This window comes from Orcinus orca, chromosome X, assembly GCF_937001465.1.
Source record: "Orcinus orca chromosome X, mOrcOrc1.1, whole genome shotgun sequence".
NCBI lineage: Eukaryota > Metazoa > Chordata > Mammalia > Artiodactyla > Delphinidae > Orcinus > Orcinus orca.
This window is the reverse complement of record NC_064580.1, coordinates 14,984,700-15,011,653: the sequence shown is the minus strand read 5'-3', so window position 1 is coordinate 15,011,653 and position 26,954 is coordinate 14,984,700. Positions and strand designations below refer to the sequence as shown.

The window sequence follows — 26,954 nt, the reverse complement described above, 5'->3', positions numbered from 1 at the left end:
TTCGCCTCCTGCTTCCCTGGACCGCACGTCTCCATCACGCTCTTACTCCACTTCCTTTCTCTGTCCCCTTCACACTCCTTTCCCTTTTGTCCTGGGCGAGGGCCTGGGTCTCTAACAGACCAAGACTAGCCTGCCCTTTTTGGATATGTTACATTTTTCAGCCTGTAAAGAAAGTCCTGGTGGTGGTGTTTTTTTGGTGTTTTTTTCTTCCATTTGGTGTACAGGGCCAAAGTAATAGCTCTTATGGCCATGACAAGAATGAAATCATTTGAGTACTGAGAAAAATCAAACCAAGAAAGGAATGACTTGTCATTCTCTGATCTTCACTCTTTATCCATTAACACACACACACACACACCAACGATGCTCACGCAACAGGTATTAGTCAGGCACCTGCATGGCCCGCCATTGAGTAATGTTCACCCTTGTTCCTACAACTTATTTCAGGCCTGCTTCTCCCACTTTCATGTGCGGACGATAATCGTGATGTCGACAACAACTTGCCATCTTTCTCTGAATATTCATTCAACAAATAATTACTGTGCATCCACTGAGTGCTGTCCCTCCCCGAGGCACTGAGGTATGAAGTCTCTGTCCTCCTGGAGCTTGCTGTCCAGTAGGAGACAGAGGGGACAAATAAACACATAGATACGATATCAGGTGGTATACGTTCTGTGAGGAAGCAAAGAAGGGGGGTGAAGGACTAAAGACTGGTGTAGCAGACGAGCCCGGTGCCTTGCCAGCATCCCCGCGGCATTCACCTGGGCACGCGGAGGCTGCCTCCCGTGAGCCCCTGAGGCCCTCTGCCTGGGGGCAGTTATTTTTCTGGCCGTGGGAGAACGCTTGGCCCCCAAGCGGGGTAAGCAAGAAGTATTAGAGAACATCTTTCTCACTTTCCTCATCTCATAGTTACGATATCTCCTTTAATCCTTTCTTTCACTATTTCCTCCAGTTGGTTCACTTCTCATTTCTCTGATGGCTCTTTTTCTGAGAGTTCTGCCATTTAAATAAAATGCGTCTACCACTGATTGGGGCAGGGAAGCTGGACCGTCCACAGCCCTGCTTAGGGAGGCAGCCTCCAGGCGAAAAGCAGCAGGCTCCCTGCAGTGGCGCCCCCCTCCCCCGAATTCTTTTAGAAGAGGGGAGACAGATCATCTTCTCCTGCTCCATCGCCATCATCATTGTCAAGGACACCTTCTCCTGAGAACCCATTATCTGCTGAACTTCGGGCCATTTGTTTGACCGTCATCATCTCTGACCCTCACACCAACTCTGAAAACCAGACAGTAACTACAGCCCAGCCCAGGGAGGCAACCTTCCCTCCTACAGCAGCCGAGGCGCTCCCCTCATACCTCTGGCTGCACAGGACACACCTCAGCAGCGATTCCCGTGGCCACAGTGCCCTCACCATGCATTCTGGGCCCTGCCAAGGCAGTTACTTTGATCCTGAATAGGAGACTCCATATCACACGGGATGTGCAGTTCTTTTTAGGCAGCTGGCATGAGCTTAGCACAGATGCCTCCCGGAGCAGGACTGCTTTGCTGCCTCCTGGGAGGTCCATCATCAAAACCTCCTGCCCTGACCCACATTGTGACTCTCTCCATTTGTGCTTCTGGCTGGAGCTACCAGGTAACCGACGTGGGAGTCTATGACTGACTGCTTCATTTGGCTCAGAGTTCCTTCTGGAGGAGCTGGCGTCTCAAAGTTGGTTAGCGGTAAGCGAGCCCTGAGGTGCTAGCTATTAAGGCCTGAAAGGTGGGCACAACTGGGCTGCGGTCTGTGTGGGTGGTCCCCAGGAAGTCCCCTAGCGTCTCTAGGATTTCAGTTTCTCTCAGGCTGGAAGCAATCACATGGTTTTTAGGGCTCCGTTTCACCCCTTTCTTGTCCTGTCCTTAGTGCTTACCAAATGTCTATGTGTACATCTACATTTTCGGCTTCCTATGTAGTCAGACTGAGGCCAAATGACAGAGTGTCAGCTACTAGCCAGTGGGACACAGGCAGCATTAATGTACACCACTTCAAGGCTTGGTCCTTATAAAACCTCCCAGGAGCCTTGCTTCTCTCTTTTCCTCCACTGCTTGGGAACTACACATTCTAGGCTTACATCAGACTTTGTGTGAGGAAGAAATAGAACTATTATTGTATTAAAGCACTGAGCTTTGTTGGTCTATCTGTTAGCATAGCATAGTGTAGCCTATCCTGACTAATACATTTTCTTTTATTCTGCCTATTCACTCATTCATCCACTCATTCAGATGTCATTCGTTCACTTGATATTAATTAAGTGCCTACTACATGGCTGGACACTAGTACTCTAGCATGAATATACCTTGGGTTCTTCCCCTGGAGAAGAGGTGGATATCTAGGTGAGGAGATGGAGATGGAGATGGGAGCAGAGACAATAATAATACAGTGATAAGTGTGTACAGGGTGCATAACATTGTGTTATGTGCAGAGAAATAAACATTCAGAGGCCTTTACCTTTAGAAAACTTCAACTATACTCTTTCTAGTTTCTTTCTTTATCCTTTTTTCTAGACAGTGCTCACCCCTGCATACTGTGCCAGTTCTAAAAAAAAAAACAAAACCAAAAACTGCATTTACCACCACTCTCTCCTTCCTACCAGCCCATCATTCCAAATCCATCTTCCTGAAGTACCATTTCTATAGGTCATGCCCCCGTCTGAAAATCATTCAGGGGGGTCTTTCTTTCATCGCCCACATAAGGTCCAAACTCCTTAATTTGGCATTGATCCAGTTCTGAGCTGTCTTTCTAACATTATTTTCCTCTTCTCCTTCAACCAGATGGCATAATCCATGTCCAACGACCCACACCATTGGTGATCCCACTCCCATGTCTTTTCTCACACCACTGTTTCCTCAGAATTCCCCTCCTTGTCTGCCTAAGTCCCTTTCTCTCTTCAGAGTCCCACCTCGAGTGATATCTTTGGTCTTTCTGTCTACCCCAGTCTATAGTATTAATATATTCAGCAACTTAGATGAAACGGACAATTCCTTGGGAAAAAACTAGCAAGGGACAGAGAAAAGAGAAATAGTCCTATATGTCCTAAAGAAATTGAATTCTAAATCAAAACCTTTCCCACAGAGGAAATTCCAGGCCCAGATGGCTTCACCAGTGAATTCCATAAAACATTACAGGAAGAAATAATCCGATTTACAGAAATTCTTTCAGAAAATAGAGGAGAACATTTCCCAATACATGGTATGAAGCTTGTATAACCTTGATACCAAAACCTGATGAAAGACACTTCTAAAACATCTATAGCTAACATCATATTTAATGGTTAAACATTGGCTGCTTTCTCTAAGATAGGGAAGAAATCAAAACATCTACTTTCACCAGTATAGTAAGACACAAAGATATGAAAGGAAGTAGCAAATACTGTCATTTTCAGCAAAATGATTGTGTAGGTTTAAAACCCTATGAAATCTACAAAAACTGCTAGAGCTAAAGAGTAAAAGTAGAAAAGTCACTGGTCAATATATTAAAAAAATCAATTGTATTTCTCTCTCTCTCTATATATATACTAGTAATCAAAACTTGGAGAATTAAATAAAAAGGAATACCATTTACAATATTATCAAATATGTAAGTCTAACAGAAGATTGTGTGTCCTCTACCCTAAAAACTGCAAAACATTCCTAAGAGAAATTATAGAAGGCCTAGGTGATCAAAAGCTATACTATATTCAGGGATTAGAAGGCACAACATTGTTAAAGATGTCTATTCTCCCCAGATGCATCTATCGATTCAAATCAATGGGCAACCAAAATCCCAGCATTTTTAAAAGAAATTGACAGGCTGATTCTGAGCTGTATGTGAAAATGCATGGGTTCTAGAATAGCTAAAATAATCTTGAAAGAGAAGAACAGATTGGGAGGATTTATGCTACCCGATTTCAAGACTTAGTATAAATCTATAGAGGTCAAGACAGGGTGGTTTTGGCAAGAGAGCAGACATACAGATCAGTGGGGCAGAACAGAGGGTCCGGAAATAGAGCCGCACACATACAGCTGACTGATTTTTCGAAAAAGGCGTTAAATCAATTCAATGGGGGAAAAGAAAGGTTTTTGGTTTTTTGTTTGTTTGTTTTACAGATGGTTCTGGAACAAATGAATATACGTATGGGAAAAAATTAATTTTGACCCCCTACTTCACTCCATACACAAGTAATTACATAAAGATCACAGACCTAAACACAAAAGCTAGAACTATAAAATCTCTGGAACAAAATACATGACAAAATCTTCATGAACTTAAAGGAAGCAGATTTCTCTGACAGGGTTCAAAGGGACTAGCCACACAAGAGAATACTGATGAACTGGACTTCGTCAAAATTTTAAAAATGTCTGCTCAGCAAAAGAATGCCATTTAGAAGTAAATTGGCAAGGCACAGGCTGGGAATAAATATTTGCAATCCATATATTTGACACAGAACTTTCATTCAGAGTATAGAAAGAGCTACTACACATCAATAATAAAAAAACAAAGAACCCAATTAAAGATGAGGAGAAGGCATACTGACATTTCAGAAGAGAAGGTAGATATATGAATGTCTAGTAAGCTCATGAAAAGACATTCAACATTATATGTCAGCAGAGAAATTCAAATTAAAACCACAATGAGATACCATTTCATATCCACTGTAATGACTACTGACGTACCCAGTGTTAGCGGGGATACAGAGCAACTAGAGCTCTGGTACATTGCTGGTGGGAGTGTAAAATGGTACAACCATTTTGGAAGAAGCTCTGCCAGTTTCTTATAAAACTAAACATACACTTAGCCTGTGACTAAGCATTTTCCCTCCTAGATATTTACCCAAGAGAAATGAAAATGTAAATCTACAAAAGGACTTGTACAAAAGTATTCCTGGCAGCTTTTACTCATAATGGCCCCAAACTGGATACAGCTCAACTAAGGAGGTAAACTGTGCTGTATTCTTACAATGGATTACTGCTCAGCAGTAAAAAGGAATGAACTACTGATACATAAAACAATATGAGTAAATTTCAAGAAGTATTATGCTGAATGAAAGAGGCCAGCTATTTTTTAAAAATCATACTGTATGATTCAATTTACATGTAGTGCTTGAACGGGCAAGTCTAATCTATGTGACAGAAATCATAATAACGGTTGACAAAGGGGGTGGAAGATTGGAAAGGGGTACTAAAATTTGGGGGGTGATGGAACTGTACTATATATTATTTTGGGAGGTGGTTGCACAGACGTATATATCACAGCTCATTGAACTCAACACTTAAAATGTGTACACAACTTAATTGTATGTTAAACTATATCTCAATTTTAAAATTACTCCTTCCACCACCCCCAGAAAACCCTGTTGGGTGCTACTGTAATGTACTGTTATGATTTTCATATGCAGTTATCCATTTTAAACTTTCCTAGATCCCTCGGCAGGACCCGCACGGTACTTGGGACTCCATATTTGTCGAATCAATGAATGAGTCATAATCAGACAGTGTAAAAGAGAAATAAAAGGTAAAGGAAAACTAGAATACGACACCATACATAATTCCACTGTTTCCATTTTTCCGGGAGTCAACACCATTGCAAACGCAGGTCCCTATCTCCCAGCACATAACAATAACCCAGTGTCTAAGACATCTTGCTTTTATTTACAATAAAAGAGGCAAGGAAATAAGAGAAAGCTTTTGTCTCCCACCTCCTTTTGAGGTGACACCACATAATTATTACTCCGTTTCTTAACTCTAGTGCGAGAGACCAAAAGACATCGGATGAATCACCTTTTCATTCATAAAACCCTGCTTATATCTTTCATCGCTTTTATCCTCCTAGAATAATAGCAGAGAAACAGCACTTGACGGGCCTACATTATCAGACTCTATTGGAAAGGTCTAGATAAGAGTGCTGAACCACCTATTAGTATTCTGCATGCAAACCCTTCTCCGTAACCCAGAGTCATCCGTATCCTGGCAACCCTCAGAATTTCATTCTCATTGAATTGCTAGATCTTTATCAAAATATAATTAGAGCCTTAATTCGAAAGATAAATTTTGATTGCCAGTGCCATGCCGAAAGGAAGGAATAATCAGGTGGGAGAGCGCTTAGGCACAATTGTTAACCATATAATCAATGTCATGGATCACGCATCCCCTAAAAAACATAACTTTGGGGGAAGTTGTGAGGGGTAGAGCAAGGAGGGGAAGAAATCACTGAGGCACCAGACTTACATTATGTTTGCTCGTTTTCTCATATTGTTGCTTAAGTACTTGTCATCTCTTCCCAACTGGAAGAGTTTGGGGAAGGCCCATGCTGTGTGTCCTGCTTCTGTGTGTGCTCACAGTGGCCCAGTCCGTAGCAGGAAGTAACGTGGTCTACAAGCCTCCTATCTTGGGTCAGGTCTCCTGGAAGCAGACTTTGAGATAGACATCGGTGTGTGGGAAGCTTACTAGCAAATGCTCTTCAGGTCAAGACCTATGGAGGGAATTAAGCAGGACTGGGCAGAGAGAGAAGTTGGGCTGTGATACCGTCACAACAGAGGATCAGCCAGCCCCATTGGGGGAGCTCTGGAGCTGGGATAGCTCTGCAGAATTGTCCTGAATTGCAGCGTGACCAGTCATTGGATGTGCGCTGACCTGGGAAGGGCTGTGACCTTGGGCAAGGTGGCTCTCTTCAAGGACAATTCCCAAAGAGGGACTTGGCTGTGAGGCGTCAGCCACCAGTGCCCAGCTCTGACGAATGAGTGCTTGGGGAGCAAGCGCTTGAGTCCTGATGAGGAAGGGGGATACAGGTGGTGCATCAAAGTAGCCACTGCACCTCCACTGGCTACAGTGACTCAAGGGCCTGGGGAAGATGATCCGAAATGGAACCCTGACAGATCGAACCCACTAGCCCATCTGTACAGGAGAGCAGCTCTCCACCCTGTTGCGCATGCTAAGTCACCTCAGAATGTGTGACTTGCTGGGAAAGAGGAGGTCTTGTCCCCTGATCCAACTGGCATGCTCCCGACTTGAGGGTGGGTACTGATACTTAAAAAAAAAAATCAATAGCTCCGAGACACAGCCTGCAAGGGGCCAGAGAACAGAAGTCACACACTTCAGTTCCCTTTGCTTTGGGGCAGTCACATCTGCAGCCTCACTGCTTCCATGGTCGTAAGTGGTTCATTAGTTTGGGGATGGAGAAAGCACCAGGCATATATAACTGTCTTTCTCCATTGGAGTAAAAGTAATAGATGTATTTAACCTACATTTCCATGTACAGTCAGCTTCTCCTGAGACCTTTGGGAATGCTCAAATCTGTAAATACAGAAGCTTCAGAGTTCACCACTGTGCTAGGTCGTCTGTTTCCACCCGTCCTGGTATTCACGCCCTTGGTTAATTCCCTGCCCTGGAGTCTGGGCTGGTCCTGTGACTTGTGTCATCCTGTTGGTAAAACAAGTCACAGGCCCAGCCTTGAGAAGGCCTGGAAGCTTCTGCCTTTGCGCTCTTGGGGACCCTAAGCCACTAGGTAAGAAGTCCAGCTTCTGGACTTCTGGCAAGGCCACTTGGACAGGCCCTGAGACTACTACACAGAAAGAGACAGAAGCACAGCCAACCCAGCGTCCCAGCGGAGCCTAGCCCCCAGGCGACATAGCAACTGACTGGCCACCGGCAAGACTATCACAAGAACTGCCCAGTGAGCGCCTCCGACACTGCAGGATCTTGGGCCAGCCGATCGGCTGCTGTTTCTGAAGCCATTAAGTTTCGGGGTGGATTCGTACACAACAACAGATGGACAAAACAACCCTAACTAGCAATTACCTCGAGTCAAAGGGCTATGCTGGCCTCGCCCCACCCCTATCAAGTCAACTGCCTTTTAAGGTTGAACTGAAGAGTCCTTCCTCATTTGATGGCCGCTTTTCACAAGGAAACCAACATTTTTATTACATCATAATAGTTACCGCCTACCCAGTGATGAATAGACCAAAAAATTTTGAAGGAGAAAAAAAATCCTCACTAGGCTGTCGGCGCCGGAGGTCAGGGATTGGGCTCTCTCCCTAGCTATGTAGCTTAATCCTGTGTATCGTTTTCATATGCTGGGGGCTCAAATTCATGCCTCAGTAAGTTTACAAATGGCTCCCTGTCATGGACCTCCAAGGTCATTCACTAAGAGAAGAAACTCAGAATATTAAATCCTGAGATTCAGGGTCAGTGTTGACTGGACACGCTAGAGAGGGCTGGACACGGAGCCCACCAGGTCAGAGATGGAGCGTAGCAAGATGATCCAGGGCTGGCTTCTGGAGCCAGATCACCTGGGATCAAATCCCAGATCTGTCACTTGTTGGCTGTAAAACCCTGGGCAAGTTACTTAACTTCTCTGTGCCTCAGCACCCTTATCTATAAAGTTGGGATAATAACAGTCCCTCCCTCGCAGGGTTACTGTGAGGATTAAGTGAGTTAATATATGTACAGGGCATAGACCAGTGCCTGGCTCTTCTGAGCCTAACTCTAAGTGGTTCTGCAGTAAAAACAAAAAACAAAAAACAACAAAACAAAACAAAAAAAAGAAACCAAAAAACCCCCAAAAAAACAAAAACTCACATGGACCTTAAGTAATACAAATAGCTGTTTTTAGTGACTATACAAGATGAAAGCTATCTAGGGACTGTATATCAGCTTTCTGAAACTATATCCCGTATAACTTTTCATAAGAGGGCAGAGTGAACAGAGCATGGCAGAAGGAGCACTGAGCCAAGAGATGGAGACCTACATTCTAATTGCAGCCCTGCCATAAACTAGCTGTGTCACATTGGGCAAGTGATCTATAACATGGGGGATAATACAATGACCTTGCCTAAAGAGGCTAGACCAGATGGTCCCTCTAGGAACCTTTTATGTCTCAATACCTTTCCAAATCCTGAGACAGGAAAGGGCAAGTGGAATGACGACCGTTTTAAAGATGGAGACACGTATTTGGCCACGTGACTTGCCCAGAGCCAAATCCACTCCCAAAGGAGAGCAAAACAGGGGCATCTTCCGTGCCACAGAGCTTATTGCTGCGGCACAGACTACATTTCCCAGCTTCCCTTGCAGTTTGATGTGGCCATGTGATTGAGTTCTGGCCAGTGGAATGTGGGTGGTGATGAGGTGTGCTACTTCCAGTCCTCCTACCGTGCTCTCTCTTTCCCCTTCTGCTGGCTAGATACAAAGGAACCCAGGAGGGACTCCAAGGCCCTAGGGGATAGCAGAGCTGCAAGAGGGCATGAGACCAGGTTCCTTGTCATCACAAGCCAAAAGTTGATTAGACTTTATATGATTAAAAAAAGAAAAACTGCATTGTGTTAACATCCTGAGATCTGGGACTTACTTGTTACAGTATAACCTAATCCATACACTCAGTGCGAGTCTCTAGTTAATGGCTGATTCAGGTTCTGAGCTTCAAGAGGAAGCAGCCTTTTTCTGTTTAAGTGCAAGAGATCACTGACATCTTATTTGTAGAGGCAGAGCCAAGACAATGAAGTCTTTAGGAAATCTGAATCCCAACTCATGGCCCTCCCACGGGCCCTTCTCAGGGTGCCAAAGAGTTAGCCACTGTTGCACTGGGCCTTTTGGCTACACTGAATCATCAGTAATCTTGCATCTTCTGTAGGGAACACAAAGATGAGGGGCATTTTAAAGATAAACCAGCAAATGTTCTCAAGCCTCTAAGAGAAGACTAATCAGGAATGATGAGAGGATTTAGCAGAGGTGCTTTCTTTCCCAGTCTCTTCCTTCTCCCAAATCAAACTCTACCTTAATATTGTCCTGATGATTATATTTCTGACCTACCTACAGAAAATAAAGGTAAAATTTTAAAATCAAAATTCACTTTGAAAAGGAGGAGAGAATCACCCAGTAGGTTCCGTCTTGAATAGCGAACTGATGGTGGTAATTTACACCTTCCCTCTTAAATTCCCATACTCTTTAGTTTATTTCTTTCATGGTTAAAAAGTTAGTTAGGCATTTACATTTTTTCAGCCATTACCAATGCATTTTTGCAACAACAAAAAATTCCTATCATTCAACCAGATCAAGAACAGATGGGGCCTGTTTTCTTCAAGCTGGACTTTGCCATCTTTGCTGCCAAAGAAAAGGCGAACATGGGGGAAATTAAGGCTTTTGAAAATAAATAACGGGAGAGCCCTGGCAGGCTCAAGGGATCCAGAACCCGCAGGAAGAGATCTGAGCTTCCCACCATCCACTAGGATCACTGAAGTCCTCAGTCCCTTCCTGTCTCCCTTCCATGTGGTACCTTCCCCATCAGCTGGGGCTGGTCCCCTTCAGACAGACTGGGTACCTCTCAATTTCCAAGAAGAGATCCCTCACTCAACTGTCCAGGGATTTCCATCTGGAAAAGAAAGAGGGGCACCCCAGCTACTATCTGCACCCAGGAAGCTGGCATGATTTAAGCACCACCTGGACCCTTTGGTCTCTCTGTATTCTGGGCCAAACTCCACTGCGGGGAGTGGCCTGCTGGCCCCTAGGCACAGAGGAGGAAGCCCCACATGTGGCTTTCCAGGGATTTCCATCTGGAAAAGAAAGAGGGGCACCCCAGCTACTATCTGCACCCAGGAAGCTGGCATGATTTAAGCACCACCTGGACCCTTTGGTCTCTCTGTATTCTGGGCCAAACTCCACTGCGGGGAGTGGCCTGCTGGCCCCTAGGCACAGAGGAGGAAGCCCCACATGTGGCTTTCCAGGGATTTCCATCTGGAAAAGAAAGAGGGGCACCCCAGCTACTATCTGCACCCAGGAAGCTGGCATGATTTAAGCACCACCTGGACCCTTTGGTCTCTCTGTATTCTGGGCCAAACTCCACTGCGGGGAGTGGCCTCCTGGCCCCTAGGCACAGAGGAGGAAGCCTCACATATGGCTAGGCAGAACTCAGAGGGAATGTAAAGCTGCAGAGACCCATGGCTGGGGGCTGGGGAGGGGTCTCTGTCTGGACTCCCATCCCCCGATCTTGCAGCCCAGTTGCTTAGGACCTCACATAGGGATGGATGGGCTGCTGCTCTCTCACACAGATCAGCTTCCTAGCATCCCCACCCTGTCCTGAGACTGGTGGCTGAACTGCTCTGAAGGATGTGTGCACCTGGTCACAGGCTGTCTGGGGGCCCAGTGTGGCTCACCCTTACATCCTTGTAATAGTGGGGTCAAGCTAAGCTGCATCTCCAGCCGCAGGGTATTTTTAGACGCTGTTATCTTTGTCTTGCTCACAAGCAGCTGTGAAAAACAAAGTGGTGACCAGGAGGCACGAAACTATAAAATAAAAACCTCATAAAGCAAGAGCTCCCAAACTCAAGAGCAGAGCACACTATGGCTAAAACGCTGCGCACCATCATGGCGGGCCTGCTTAATCTTCCCCTGAGGGGGCACCAGGTGGGGCTTTGCTCTTTTACTGTCCACCCATTCCGGGCCTGGCAGGCCCTGGGCAGGTCCAGCTTTGGCCCACCGGCCGGCAGGGCTAGTCAGCCAGCAGCCCTACTCACGCCCACAGACGGTGACCCAGGTGGACAGGTGTGCCAAGGGAGCAGGCTTGACGGGGTTAACACTGCCACAGAAGGAAAAGCTCCAGCTCTCTCGCCTCTCTTTTCCAGCTCATCCTTAACAGTCCATTTGCCTTACAGCATCACAGCCAGCTCCATGACAGTGAAACCCCTGCACAGGCAGAATGTCACCCAACACCAAGTGGCAGGGCAGGAAAACAGGATGGGGCACCAAGAGGTATCCCCCAACTTCTCCCGAGCCCTCAGAGCCCTTGGAAGGCCGAGCCTCAGGGTGCCCTCCCACTTAACAGTGCCTTCGAGTCCCTTCGCCACCAGACCAGGCAACCCCTGCAGCCCCCTCTACCCAGCTAGTAAAGGCCCTGGCAGCGGCGTGTAAGGGTGCCGCCCCTCCCCCAAACCCGGGCTGGGGGGTGGGGAGGAGGCGGCAAACTTCAAAACTGCAGCTGCGATATGCTTCAAAAAAAAAAAAGAAAGAAACAAAGACCCCTGAAAGCCACAGAAGCTCCCCTCCTCCCTTGGAGCTATGTGCGGTCCACCTTGACCGCCCGCTCATCCTCACTCTTCTCTGCCAAGGGAACCCGGCTCTCAGACCTCGGCCGGGGTTATTTCCTCAGGCTAGCGCGCGGCGGGGCTGTGGCTCTTGCTTCCTCCGTTCCCTAAGTTCACCCACCACCCAGAGGTGTGAAAAATTAGTTAAAAATGATGTCACCTACCCATACCCCCTCCCCCCCACGCTGGTCCCATCTCAAACACACCCGCGTGGCCTGGGCTGTGAGTCGCAGAGCATCCCGGGGGGTTGCGGTGGGGCGCCGCGCCGAGGCTAGCCTCCCCGGGTGCCCGCTCAGGCTCAGGCTCGGGCTCGGCCCTGGGAAGCCTGCCGGCGCATCGTTCCCCCGCTGCAGAAATCCTACCGCCCGTGCGCCCTGGGCGCGCCGCCGGGCCCCGCGCCGGCTCCCCAGGAATGCGGCCGTCAGGTGAGGTAGGCATGCGTGCCGGCTCCGCAGCGAAGCAGCAGCTGGCTGGGGCGCGGGGCTCGCGATCTGCGTCTTCTCCCTCTCCCCGCAAAGGAGAGGCCTCTCGGGGGCTTTTCAGCGCCTCGTTGCGTTAGGACCGCATTCCCCCTTCCTTTTCCTTTTTATATTAGTTTCTGCTTCAGATGCAAAAAGGGAGATCGCAGGAGTCCATGCCCAGCTCCAGCCAAACTCGGTCCACAGGCTGAGAGAGAATTATGAATGGATGCTGCCTTCTGATGAGGAAGTCGACTGGGGAGGTCTCTGCGCACGGCGCACTCCATCAAAGCCCGGGCATTGGCCCCTCCACTGCTTCAATGCTGCAGGCAGAGACACCTAATTGACCACTGGGAAATCAGGTGCCTGGAGACCTGGGCGGGACGTAGCCCCAGGGCCACGCTGGGATCGAGCGCCTTGCCTGTGTAGACAGCTTCGATTTACAGCCCAGTGAATGGAGGGGACTGCGGCAGCCAAACCTCCCGGGCAGCAGGCACGGCTGCACCAACGCTCTGCAGACAGCCGCCCAGCTCTGTGAGCATCTCCTGGCTCCACTGGGCTAAAGGGAACCTGCTAAAAATAATCCGTCCCCTGCTGCCAGCCGCAGTGAGCTGCAGGACTCAGACCCCAGCCCCAAACTCGGTGGCGCGCGGGAGCCGGCCACAACGCGGGCCCTGTGCACTGAGACAAGCGGGGGGCTGCGGAGGATCCCGGATCCGGATTTCTGGTACCTGTGCGTTTCCTTCTCCGGTAGCGCGACCGCTGGTGCTGCGCGTTACCCATGCCCAGAGTGGCGGCGGGCTCGGCACATCACCATCAGGCTGGACCGACCGCGGCTGCTCAACACCGCACCCCCGTGGCTCCCTTCTCACCTCCCGGCTCCCTGGTCTCTGGCCAACAGCAGAGGAATCAGAGACGCCGATCGTGCCAACTCCTCCAGCCGGGGCAAGAGGGAGGACAGAGACTGGCGTGGAGCATGTGCCCACGCGCGTAACAGGATTAGAGCGGCCCGAATATTGTAACATTGCGTCCCCTCCCCCTAGTCATCTCCGAAACCTCGCAGCCTAGACACAAGTCACCCTGCCCAGGCTTAAAAACACTGCAAAGACAGTGCCTTCCCAGCGACGTGCTAATCTCCAGGGAAGGGTAATTCAACCAGCTCTGAGGATGAACCAGGGTTAAAAGCCATGGCAGTGTGTGCCCATGCCTTAGGCTGGCAGGTTCTCTATGTAACAACCACATGCAGAAGACAGAAAGCCATTTAGGGCCACGTAAAACACAACACTTATGGGATATATCCTAATATATAACAAGGGAAAAACCAGTGAATGAAATTATCCAAAATGTGCCTTGTGGGAGGCAGTTTTCGGTAATTTGTCTTGATGCCTTGGAAACCCATTTAGGGAAAACTTGACTATTTTTTGACCAGGATACCTATCTTCAAATAGGGAGACTTATGCCCTGGGCAGATTTGCATGCCAGAGCAGTACTGCGTCCACGAGGCCCCTGACTCTTCCATAATTCACAAATTGTGGTGAAACACTCGACTTGCCAAGGTCACAAGAAATCACAGGGTTTGCGCAAGCACTGGTAGAGAGTACTTCCTAATTGGCATTACTACGAATTATGACTGTGGTCACATAAAGTACCACATGCAACCCAAGTTAGTCTGGGTTGGCTGCTCTCCTCTGACCCCACTCACACCAACCTCCTCAGACGGCTGCCAGCCTCCAGCAGAGACTAGAGAAGGTGGCTGGAGTCCCCCCTGGAAGACAGAGCGCGGCTAGGTCAGGAAGGATGAAGTGGGAGGAGGTGGCACTGTCACTCCCCCAGTGAGGCTGAGAAGAGTCATGAACCCCAAAGTTTAAGGGGTGGGTAGGCAAGGGAAAAGAGCCCACCAGAGACACAGAGAGAGAGAGAGAGAGAGAGGAGTCAGAGACAGACCAGGAGGGAGGGAGGGCCCCCTCTTAGAAACCGAGGGACCAAAGGGTTTCACGAAGGCGGCATGATCAAGAATGCCAGACGTCACTGAGGGGGCAGTGGGGGCAGTACCCACCGCTCCTTCGTCTCCAGGAGGCCTAGTGGAGTGGCCACGGGGGTGTGTGGGGTGGGCGGGGAGGCCAGTCAGAGCTGCTGAAAAGAAAAGGGAAGGCTTTCCCTTAGACTTGCTCATCAAAGGACCAGCAGCACCCGGGAGCCCGTTAAAGGTACAGAGAGCTCCGGGACAGACTCCACTGGGGCACGGGGAGCCCCGCCATGTGTGGACTCAAACCGCTCAGGCCCTGAAATGAGAGCTCATGTTCAGACAAGCAAAATGGCCCCCCTCTACAGCGATCCCTGCAAGATCGTGGGGAGCTGGTGGCCAAATTACTAATCACACATCCCAAGGAGATGAACCGCGTTGCTCCGGGTTTTCAGGGCTGCTCTATCAAGGGAGAGCCTTGGCAGTGAGGCCTGCAGAACTCTATTAAGTGATGAAAATGGCCATCCGTGTCTTGCCCTTCGCAGTGATCTTTACAATTATGAGGTGGTTGTTAACAGTGGTGATGAAAATAATGATATAACTAGATTACTTACATCTGGATAAGGTTTTAGCAAGTCCCGTGGTATAGAGAAAAAAAAAAAGAGAGAGAAAAAAAACCCAAAACAACCCTGGACTTTGGTCCCAGAAAGACCTGTGTTTGAATCCTAGCTCCTCCACTCTCAGCAGTATGGCCTTTGGAAAATCATTTGACTTCCCTGAACCTTGGTCTCCTCACTTGTAAAATGCAAAGAGGAATGCCTAATTTACAGGGTTGTTAGAAAGAGGAAATAAAATGATAGATACAAAGCTCCATGATGGTGCCTGACACATAATAAAAGCCCAGTGAAGGTAGTTCCTTCCTTGAGACCTTCCCGCACATGCTCATATTGGAGTTTTTCTGAGTTCCCTACCCCCTTCATGGTGGTTAGGGTCCCTGTTGCTTCCTATGGTTTGAGGGTCCAAAAAGAAGTACGTATTGAACGTCTCTTAGATGCCAGCTACTGTGCTGGGTTCTGGCGGGGAAAGAGCAGACTCTGGGCCCTTCTGGAGCTGGCATTCAAAGGGCGGAGTTTACGTCCCAGCCCATGTGGGTGTCCTGCTTGTTTTTTCTGTCAGCCAAGGGTACCAGGTCTCAGGAGGAAAAGAACTGCAAATGTGTCCTCCCTTTAGGACAGTGATGGTCTAGAGCAGGGATCAGCAAACTCCTTCTGTAAAGGGCCAGGTAATAAATATTTCAGGCTCTGAAAGCCACGTGGTCTCTGCTGCCATGACTCCACCCTGCTGTTATAGCTCAAAAGGCATAAATGAATGGATGTGGCTGTGTTCCAATAAAATTTTATGCACAGAACAGACGGGGGGTGGGGCGGGTGGGGGGGATTTGGCCTGAGGGCCCTAGTTTGCCAGCCTCTGATCCTTCAGTGTGACTTAGGACAGGACTATTCCCTTTCACTGGTATTACCAGGAAGTGTATAAGTCTACATAGGTGATTTTCCATACAATTCAAGTTTATCCAACCAAGAGCAGTTTACTGAAGCTCCCTGTTGTGTTAGAGCATATTTTATACTTTCCCCGGAAAAGACTGGCTAGTTTGTTGTTCAGCAAACTGTCTCCGCCTTTCTCCTCCAGCCAGCCTCCCTCGCAGACAGGCGCAGCCATGTAACTGTGTGCTAGCCAGGGGGATGTGGGAAAGGGCTGTGTGCCTCCAGGTCTGGCCCAGAAGAGCTCCTGCCCGTTCCTACACACACTCCCTTCTCTCCCCCGCAGGAGGTACACAGAGGCTCTACAGGGTGGAGAAACCCCAAGATGGAAGGCGCCTGGGTACCAAATGACTGCATGCCGACCTGCATTAGACTGCAGTGTGAGAACGAAGCCACTGACATGGTGGGGGTTGATTACCAGAATTAGCCTACCTTGAACAATTCACTTTCCCATCTCTTTAATCAGATGATACAAAACACAATTTAATGCTTTGCTGATTACTTAGGGTCTTTATTAAGAAGGCTTATTATTGGTCTCTATGGCAACACATTTCAAAGACTCCTTTTTGGATTTCCAAGCTCTTTCCCTCATGTTTAGTCCCCACTGTCATTCCTCTCTCACCCTTCTTCTAGGTCCTTCCCCATAGTTTGAATCCACGGTGGGCTGAGGAAAACAGACACCATGGCTGGGTAACATCTGCCCATTGAAGAAGAGTTACTAGTGGTCTGAGCGAGAACCTAAATGAGAAGCGCGGGCTCGCCGACAACCATTTGCAGCCTTGGGAAACTCCTTGCACTTACTTTCAGGCTCAGTGCTGTATTCCAGAGAGCTGAAGTTATTGGAAGCTCAGCATCTCTGAAAAGAGTGGGGCATTTTGGTATTGTCTAGCCTACAAGTTTTCAAAGCTTTAATTCTCCTACTAGTCATCTTGGGGGAATCTACAATAAAGGTTCTAATTCTGTCCCTTGACATGCGTGGGCTATTCAACTTTCAAAATACTGTCACTTCCTGATTTTCTACACATAGGGGATACCCCTCATATGCCCCAAATCTGTTTTTCTGTTTTTTGTTTTTTGTTTTTTTTGCGGTGCGCGGGCCTCTCACCGCAGCGGCCTCTCCCGTTGCGGAGCACAGGCTCCGGACGCGCAGGCTCAGCGGCCATAGGCTCACGGCCCCAGCCGCTCCGCGGCACGTGGGATCCTCCCGGACCGGGGCACGAACCCGTGTCCCCTGCATCGGCAGGTGGACTCTCAACCACTGCACCACCAGGGAAGCCCCCAAATCTGTTTTAAACTCGCCTTTCCTGCTTAATTATTTTGTTGACACCTATATTATAGGAGCTGGAAGAATCGACTGGAAAAGGCTAAACAATTTTATTCCTGTTCCAGACGTGGTATATTATCTTTATATCTTGGGACAATTTAGCGAGGAAACCCAGCTGTGCTTTAGACCTGGTCTTTGGGTTATTCTGATCGGTGGGGCTGCGGTCCTCTCCCAGCATGAGATGGGCAGCAGGAAACACATTGGTGGGGCACATCACGGGGAGAGATCTGGGGAGAGGCCTACAGACTCCACATACCCTGACAGTCTGATTTCACTATTTTATTGAAAGAACCAAGATGACCGTATGTAAGTGATCCTTTTGGTCTGTTTCTTCATCTAGAGAACAAGGAGGGTGGAGATGACCTGGGAGGTTTTCGCTAGGTCTCTCACGCTGGAAGCCTATTGTTCCATGAAACCTGGAACCAGCACCACCTTCTGAAATGATTCCTCATCGTCAGTTCTTATTTCTTCTTGCCATTTCTGCTGATCATCCAGAACTGACCACCCTACGCGTAAATTTCAGCATCTGCAAGGGCAATAATATGTTCTGGCATCTGCCCAGCCTGGGTAACCTTTTTGCCCCAGGCTGACCTTGTTGGTGACCTTGGGGATCCCAATTCCAGCTCCACTCTCCAGGATACACACCCTCTCCGTGTGTTTCCCTAAGGTGGCTTCCCCGCTTTACTCTCTTTGGCTCCGATGCTAGAAACCCAGTTTGGCCGCCAAAGTTTATTTCCCTGGAGCAAGCTGGATGCCCCTGCATAGCTATGGCTGTGGCGGAGCCTTACTCCTGATCTCTCCTATTAGCAGCGTCGCTACTGCTGCCCCCGCCCACTGCTCCCAGGAGACCCCGCGACTTTCACAAGAAATCACTGCTACAAAGTGGCTCACTCGTTCGTAAGGAACTGTGTGTTTATTCATATATATTTTATATCATAACAAATGTAAATTAATTTCAGGGGCCCAACTACCCAAGCTAGTATCTATATGGCTGCCTGTACAACATTTCTCTCTCAAAATTCTCAAAACCATCTGGCGTCAACTACTGTATTGTGACCTGTTAAAATAAGTAACAGCTGTGATAATCCCTCTCGATTTATGGCAAGCTATAAAGCTTTGCATATACTGGCAGTGCATATAAGATAATAAATAAAACCATTATCATTCTGTGCTGTCTTGATGGGAATTATGATGATTTAGCCAAAATGGAGCCCCATGGAATGCATCAGAGAAGCACGGGTTTTGCCCAATCTGGCCTGCTTTAAGCCCCCAAAGACCAACCTCACTATTTAGAGCTCCTAGATGTTTGCAAACTTTATCCAATGTAGATGCATCCTTTCTGAGAGAACATCATTCCCATCATCATTTCAAAGCCTTCTTTCCTGATGGTGAGTTTCCAGAATTCCTCAGCATAGCCAGACCATCAAGAAAACCAACCTATGTACAATTCAAAAATGTGAAATAATTTGTAGCACCAAAAGTAAGAATTGGCTTGGAACTGTTAGCTGTAAGCTTATGTTTACAAATACTGCCAAGATCCCAGGTTGAAAAATACTATAGCATGGTCAGCTCTCTAACATAGACAGTATGTGGAAAAAGAAAAGCTGGTAGCTGGCAGAGAAAGCAACTGGGCAGCTTTGATTCTAAGTAGAAGTTACTACGTCCACTGCACATGAATTTCAAAAACTTAAGGGGATGGGGAAGGAAACTAGCATGAAATGGCGCTTTACTGTGTACTGTGTACTGTGTACGCCATAATCTCGTTTAATCCTCACAACAGCCCTATGCCTTAGGTATTACCAGGCCTGTTTCATGGTTGAGGAAGTTGATGCTTAGAGAGCTTAAGTAACTTGGCCGAGGCCATCCGGCTAAAAGTTGGGGAGATGGAGTTTGAACTTGGATCTGTCGGATTCCAAGATTCATGCTCTTTCCACCTCACCACACTGCCTTCTGGATAGCTGTTCACAATCCTTGAACACTACGACCCACATGGTAGATAGTATTTACATGGATGACTCGTTGTCATGGCCACGGGCAATTCCTACCCCTTCGGTCCCACTTACAAAGTCTATCTGAATGCAGGTGAGAGTTACCTTATTAGTGGAAGAACGCTGAACGCATATATATGGAATCCAAACCCATTTTCATTTATATATTTTAAAAATTGCAAATAAGGGTGCTTGGTTATTGTATCGATTTCAAAAAAGAGCTACAGTACTTTTCAGCTCTTGGTGGAATCTATTTCTCCACCCTGAATCTGAGCAGGCCTGGTGACTTAATTTGGCCAACAAAATGTAGCGGAAGTGACATTGAACCTGTTCGGAGCCTAGGCCTCAAGATGCGTTCCAACTTCTACTTCTGCTGATCTTGGTGCCTCCCCAGGCTTACTGCCACGCTGTGAAGAAGGCTGGGCTAGGCTGTTCTCTTGGCTCATGAGACACACGGGGCCCACTTTCCCCCTCATTCTGACCCATAGCCTGCTAACCACCAGACATGTGAATGAGGCCACCCTAGGGCATCTAGTGCCAACTGAGTGACTACAGACACACAAGCAAGCCCTGCAGGGCTCAACCAGAAGGACCAGCCATTCAATTTTAAGCCACTAAATACTGGGGTGTTTTGTTACCCAGAAAAGACCAACTGAGGAAGTTCATTAAATTTTTAACCACTTGTCAAAACAGATGCTAAGCGTTGAGAATTGTTCATTTAAGTGCAGATATCAATAAACTAAAACCTCCTTTAAAAAAACGAATTTCTTTTTGGTGGGTCCAAATATTGCCATAGCTCAAAGTCTTCACATCATCTCATTTATTTATCACAGCACTCTCATCCCGTGAAAGTGCCAATTCAGCGACGCTTCCTATGAATAGCCTTCGGTCCCAGAAACCCACCTTCCCCTCCTCAGTCCTGGGCTGGCCAGGCTGATGTTGGGTCGCGTGGTCTGGGGAAAAGACTCGCCAAGGGGAGTGGCCCAGAGCCACCCTCAAGAGTCGATCAGTGGATAGAAGAAAGTGAAGGAGAGAGGATGTGTTCAACCCCAGAACCCCCTCGGGGAAAAAGAGGAGTAACGCCCTGGAACAAGAAGAACTAAAGTGTATTAGGGTGTGGGGGCAGTTTTGTAATAGTCAACAACAGCGGTCATGGCCGTCTTCTTAAGAAGAGAGGGTATCCAAAGACACAGGTGGGCAGGGGGAAAGAGATGCGTACCCTTCTCCTTCCCACACACCTGGGAAACTTACAGATGGAGACCCTCAAAAGGAAGAAAAGACTAATTACAAACTAAATTAGGGCCACACTCGACAATCTAAGAAAGGAAGAAATAACGGTTACAACTCAATACCTCAAACAGTAGTCCTCAACCTTGGCTGTACGTTGCAATTTCAACATAGTGAACTCAATTCCTGCACTCTTAATTGCTACATTAATTACTAACTTTATTCAATAGGAAAAACATTCAGCATGTGGAGTTCCTAGCAGTTTCATCAAAAGCCACTTCTTTTGAAGAAAATGCTGGAAAGTAACACGTGAGTTGATTATTCAGCTATCTTCACACGTGGGTGCTTGGGCTTTTTTCTTTTCTAATTTTCTTAGTAAACCTGGGAACCTTTGCACTTTGAATAATTTCTCTTTTCTTTCTCTCGGTGTCCTCTAGTTATACAAACACAAAACATAATTACAGAGGCAGTATTGACATCTATATACCTATGGTTTTTTCATTTGGTATTTACAGTGCTGAGTGAATGAATTAATTTAGTTTATTTTACTTCTTGGGAAAAAGTGTATGTGATGAAAGGGGGCCCCCGTTAGTTGACTCCGGCAAGGTTTTATAAGGAGCGTATAAAGGAAAAGGAGAAAGAAAGAAACCTTCTTTGTAGCTCTGTGAAAATATGTTGGTCTGCGCCCTCAATGATTTTTCTACATTTGTGGTTCAACACGTACTAATTATGTTCCCGAAAAGGGGATGTTTTACTGAGAAGCTTTATGAATTCAAAAAACAAACAACCCTCCCTATACCAGTGTTTGCAGCTTTTCCCATTTCAGGCTCTGACCCTGCTTCGCAACAGCTTTGCCCAGTTTGAGAACATGGATTCAGGCTCTGGGCTGGGACCTCCGTGAGTTGCCTTCCAGGTGGAATCAGAACTGAAACATCCGGATCAGAGGAAACAGAAAAAGAGTTATTACGTGCCCAATTGGGAGGGAAGGTTTCTTCATTGAAGGATGGGGTCAAGTTGAACAACAGAAAGAGAAGTGACCGGGTGCACCCCCTATGATGTACCAGAAGCTACACTAGAGAAGCCAGCTGGAGTGTGACACAGAGGACAACTGAGGCATAGTTTGGCCTGTTCTTGCAGGGTGTTTCATTTCTACGAAGAGTAACTGATTTCTGAAGAAGGAAGGGTACCAGTGGGAAGTTTCTGAAGAATAATTTCATAATAAATGGATCATGTGTTGAAAGTTGCTTTGCACAGAGGAGCTCCTTTACTCAAATATTTATTAAGAAACTTAAGATTTTTTTAATTGAGTTTTTTTTTAAAGGAGAGATAATAGATGCTTCAAGTGTTCACTTGTCTGAACCTGAGAGAAACAAGAGTTTTAGGATTATACAGATGCAAATGTCAGTAGGATGCGTAAGAATGAATGTTTCTGGCTTCCTGGGCTGTACATTACACACCCAAGGTAGCCCAATGACGATGCTGGTAGAACCCGAGAGACCCGAAGGAAGGACCAATCTGAGGTCATCCCTGACCACTCCAGTGATTCTGGATGTCACTTTGTGACTCGGGCTTTAGGCCTCCTTCCCCTTCCCTCAGGCTGTGGGCAGTAAAGCCCCATAAACAGAGGCTTGAATACAGTCAGTCTCCAGCCTCAGAGTGTTCCAGAGTTCATCTGTAAGTTCTTCTTTTTAATTCAAGACAAATTTTCCCATGGAAAAGAAGTGACCAATAGCATTTAGAGTTCCAAGTCTGCCCATCAAGGCTTCTTTCTTCCACAGTATTGCTGGGGAAATATGCATTTGCCGTGAACAGGAGTTGAAAACGATACCGGTATCGTGGTAGTGAATAAATGTTAACATAGCTCCAGAAGACGGTTTTAAAAATTAATCTTAAATGCCAGTGCCCAACGAAATGCAAGAATAACTAGACAGAATAGTGGGCTGACGGAGACCTTGGGGTCTACAACTGGAGTGTCTTATCTCTTTGAGGATTAATAACACTGGTTCTTTATTATGCCCAAGATCACTAGATAGATTCGCTCATTCAAGGAAAATTTTTTGAGTATCCAAAATCTTATAAATATTATAGCAGAGATGAAAGACCTAGATGCTGCTCTGAAGAAGCTCATAGAACAGCCGACTAGAAAGACACTGCTATACACGCTTTTCAGAGAGACTTACACATACTCCCGAGATACAGTGTGTTGTGTCTGAGGGTTCAGGAAGCCACAGGATAAACGTGGGGAATCTTCCTGGACCACTAGTTCTACTCAATAATTGTTTGGGGGGAGACTGTTTTATATTAAACAATGTAGAGAATAGTGCAGATTTTATAGATGCATACAATTACAAAGAAATCTTAAAGATCTCTGGAAGGCTGCTTTGGGCCATACCTGAGTCTCCCCGTCTCCAGCTCCACCTTAGGGGTACTAGTTCATCCTCTGCCTGCCCTTGGAAGCACCACTAAAACATAGGCATGTATAGCATATGGGCTACGGAAGGGGAGATGTCAAAATCCCCCTGGGCAATTCCAGGAAGGGCTTCCCAAGGAAGGTGATGCTTAAGCCAAGGCTTCCAAACGGACTAGGATGAAACTGGTCACGAAAACATTCTAGGGAGGGGACAGTGTATACCGGCCTGGGGGGGTGTGAGACAGCGTGATGTGATGAGAAAATGCAAACAATTTTGCACGGCTGAAACTCCCGGCTGGTGTAGGGAACTTCAGAGACACATGCATTTTCATCTCAAAGTACTAGAAAGGATGATGAGTCCAGGAGTTCTCTGTTCTAACCAACAGGTAGTGCTGTCAGCACAGAGCAGCTGGGTAGTTATCCAGAGCAAGTGGCCTTGGGAACTCTGGGAAAGCAGATGATGGTATGAAGATGGCCAAGTGTAGAAGGGAGACATTTAAAATCAGAGTTTTGCAACTCCAGGAAGAGCTGTAATCACACCTGCTACTTGTTACTTTGCTCAAAAACTCTGAATGAGATAAAGTATAATCCCTGCAAACACCTTCACCGGGACGCTGAAGTTAGGACATCAGAGGACAGGCTATCCCCTTTCTCACCACTGAGAAACAACATCTGAACTGCCAACACTTGCAAGCAGCGGTGTGGGAAATCCTGCATTGTAACTCCTTGACCTGCCACCACCTCTAGCACTTGTTAATCCGTCACCTTTTATGATTCCAGAAGACATTTACAGCCCTCTCCTAGGAAATGAATATTTGGACAATATGTCACTGATAAACAATGCTGGGTAATAAATATATCAGTTACAGGCCGTCAAGTTAACTAGCTTAGGAACTGAAAGAGAAAGTCAAAGGCCTTACCTACTCCACTCTTGTTTTCTGAAGACACGGGACACTACTGGTTCTGTCCCGTGTCTGACACCTCAGCTCACAGTCTCATATTTCGATCGGGGCCATCTCTGCTGATCGGCTTTTGCTCCTTCAAATAAAAACTAAGTTTCCTTCACTTTGGATGACCTAAGCAGAGACTGTAGCGTAAGCCATAGCACATCTTTTAACTCTTAACCTGTATGATAACCTCAAAATATCACTCCCACATTTAGTTCGGAGTCATTATTTTCAAATCCTTACAGGCAGAGTATAACCTGGTGGTAAAAAGCCTGGGCTTTGGAACCAGACAGACTTGCGTCCAAGTCCTGGCTCTGTATCGTCTGAGCTGTAATCGTGGGCAAGTTATGTAAATACCCTAAGCCTCATTTTCCTCATCTAGGGAACGAGCATAGCTGTGCCTGCCTCACAGGGTTGCAATGAGGAGCGAGTGTGACCGAGCAACTTGCATAGCCCTGCTGAGCACACAATAAGGGGTCATTAAAGGACTTTTAATATTAACGTCCTGGATTTCCCCAACCTCTGGGCCCCAAATCTCCTCAGCCCCCAATGACAATGGACAGACGCCTCTCAAAAACATTATATTAATCATTTATGATGCAAAGTACGTAGCCTTCTATTGTAACTGCTAAACTTTAGAGGAAATAAGTTTCATTGCTTCTTTCCAGAAATACCTTTCCTCTGTGACCCAAGTGAAACCACAGGAGGATAAACAGATTAGAAGAAAAAACATATTGAGTGAATATTTTTTGAAGTTGCTGAAATGAGTTGTTGAAAACAAAGACCCAAGAGAAATGCTAGCATAAGCCATTGGTTTTATATTTATACCTCCACGCAAATATCCACCCACTACTGAAATTATAAACCAGCGTATAAGGTGTTATATTGAGAACTGGAGCAGCGTTAAAAACATCTGTTGATACTTGGTTGAATCTGCTTTCCTTTTGCCAGAGGTGAACTAATATTGACCAAAGTCTGCCAAGATATAAAGATGAGAGTCAAGTCTCAGAAAAAGGGGTAAAATTAGAGGGAAAAGGACCTCTAATAGCCTCCCTTCCCTAGGAAGGACCCTGCAAGGTTTACTCACGACACCACCTCCCGATGACGATGAGGACGACGACAGCACACAGTTATCCAGCCCTTATCACGTGCCAAGCACTGTGCCCTGTGCTTTATTTTCATTACATCGTTCAGTCTTCACAACAAGCCTGTGAGATTTTGCCAAAGGAACCTCAGCTTAGAGAGCTATGACCCTGGAATGCTTCTACTGGCCAACAAATTCCTACCAATCCATCAAAGTAAAGCTCACCTCCTTCAGGGAGCCTCCTTCCCTTTCCCTCTTCACCTCCTCCATCCCTCGTTCACTTTCTCTTCAATCATTCTGAAGCTTGGTTGGTTTGTTTGTTTGTTTTTTAATAGACATGCTTGGACTCGTAGTCATACACCAGTTTGGTTTGAATGCTCTTTCACTGAGTGCTGGTTGTGTCTTTGGATGTAACTACAATACCTTAAAGGTAGGGTGAGTCCTCAGTTTTGCCCCCAATATAGGGCAGGATGTAGGGAGATTCTGTACCTACAGAGTCCGATCCAGGCCTAGATATCTATGAAACTGCAATGAGTTGGATTTTCGCCTTTGACCAAGTTTCAAATTTCATAGTTATTTTCGGCTTGATACCCTGGACCAAGGGGAGAGAAATGTCACCGTGGTACAGAGAGTTCCAGCCACAAGAATGCTGTGGAACAGGATAGGAAGTCGTCTTTTTTTTTTTTTTTTTGAGGAAGTCATTTTTTATCCTTGAACTCAAAAGCTTCTCTTCTTATATGAATCAAGGGTACATCTTATCTGCCAGTGATTTCTTTCGAGTCCATCAGTGGCTGGGCTGGCCACCCTCCTCTAAAAGGAGACAAAGAGAAGCGGATGTGATTTGGCCGCAAAGCACATTTTTTCCCCAGCAGAAAATGGAGTGACTTTTAGCTTATCTGCTGTCACCTTGTTAATGTGATCATTGTTCTCCAAAATAAAATCTCCTCTTCTTGCCCATGATGTCTTTAGCGTAAAAAGAAAAGCGGCAGCAGCAGCAGCCGCAGCAGCAGAAGCAAGTAAATGCCACGAGGAGAGAGGCAGAAGGGAAAAATAAAAAGGCTAATCAAGAAAAGCTACAAGTCAACTGCTTTTCAAGGAAAAGCATTCAATACACAATTAATCTTAATTCTCCCAGATGGCCATTTTGCTTGCTTTCCAAGGTAGCTGTGGAAAGTACCAGAAACCCGTGGCCCCCATCATCACCTCTGGCTTTCAGAGCAGGAGCTAGAGGCCTGCGTTAGTTGGGATGAGTAATTTATTAACCATTTAAGCCAAGGGCCCTGTGGCCGTTGATGTGTGCCCCCGGCCTGTTCCCGAGCATGTCCTTATTTCAGAATTAATCATCCGGCTCTATCTTGCTGGTGAAGGTTTCCAGGGATAAAAACTTAGGTGCAAGAGGGATCCTAGTTGCTAAAGGCCAAATGCCATCCATGGCAAGCATAACACAAAGACGAGGTGGTGAGAGAAGAGTGATGTACTCTATCTTTACGAATAAATCAAAACCTCTTCCTCTCTCTGTTGTAGAGGGGGGGCCAGAGGTGAGCAAAGATAACATTCCTGGGGGGCCTCAGTTCGTCAAAGCTGAGGAAACGTTTGCCTCTTTCCCCTTATTGGTGTTTGACATTTGGCCTCTGCACGCTGAAGGACCAGTCCTGTGGTTCAGATGTGAGAGGATACGGCTGAGATGAATTCCCTTCCACATCTCCTTTCTGCCATTTGGGGAGCCAGTGGTTGTCAACACACTCAAGGTCAGTGACTTACAGCCACATGCAAGGCCAGCATCCCTCAGGAGAGTAGACTTTCTCAGTATCCCTGCTGACCCAAAAAGAGGCACCCAGGAAGGAGAGAGAGCCAGGCTACCCGACAGAGTATTCAGAAGCACAGGTCAGCTTCAGAGAAGACCCAGAGATTCTGCCTTAATCACAGACAAGTAAC

The 26,954-nt window shown here is 46.9% G+C and overlaps 1 protein-coding gene and 1 long non-coding RNA gene across 5 annotated transcripts in view; one reads left to right on the top strand and one right to left on the bottom strand.

Moving 5' to 3' along the window:
• LOC117201227 (uncharacterized) overlaps positions 1–25,691 on the top strand; it is a 105,941-nt gene extending 80,250 nt beyond the window's left edge. Inside the window, exons 7-8 of one of the 3 annotated variants that reach the window (XR_004483217.2) lie at positions 448–16,442; positions 17,704–25,691. This is a non-coding gene — a long non-coding RNA (uncharacterized LOC117201227). Of the gene's footprint in view, positions 1–447 lie in introns of all 3 variants that reach the window. The other 2 variants (XR_004483219.2, XR_004483218.2) reach the window with 2 other exon arrangements.
• NHS (NHS actin remodeling regulator) overlaps positions 1–26,954 on the bottom strand; it is a 349,404-nt gene that overhangs the window by 79,031 nt on the left and 243,419 nt on the right. The gene's annotated exons all lie outside the window — the stretch shown is intronic.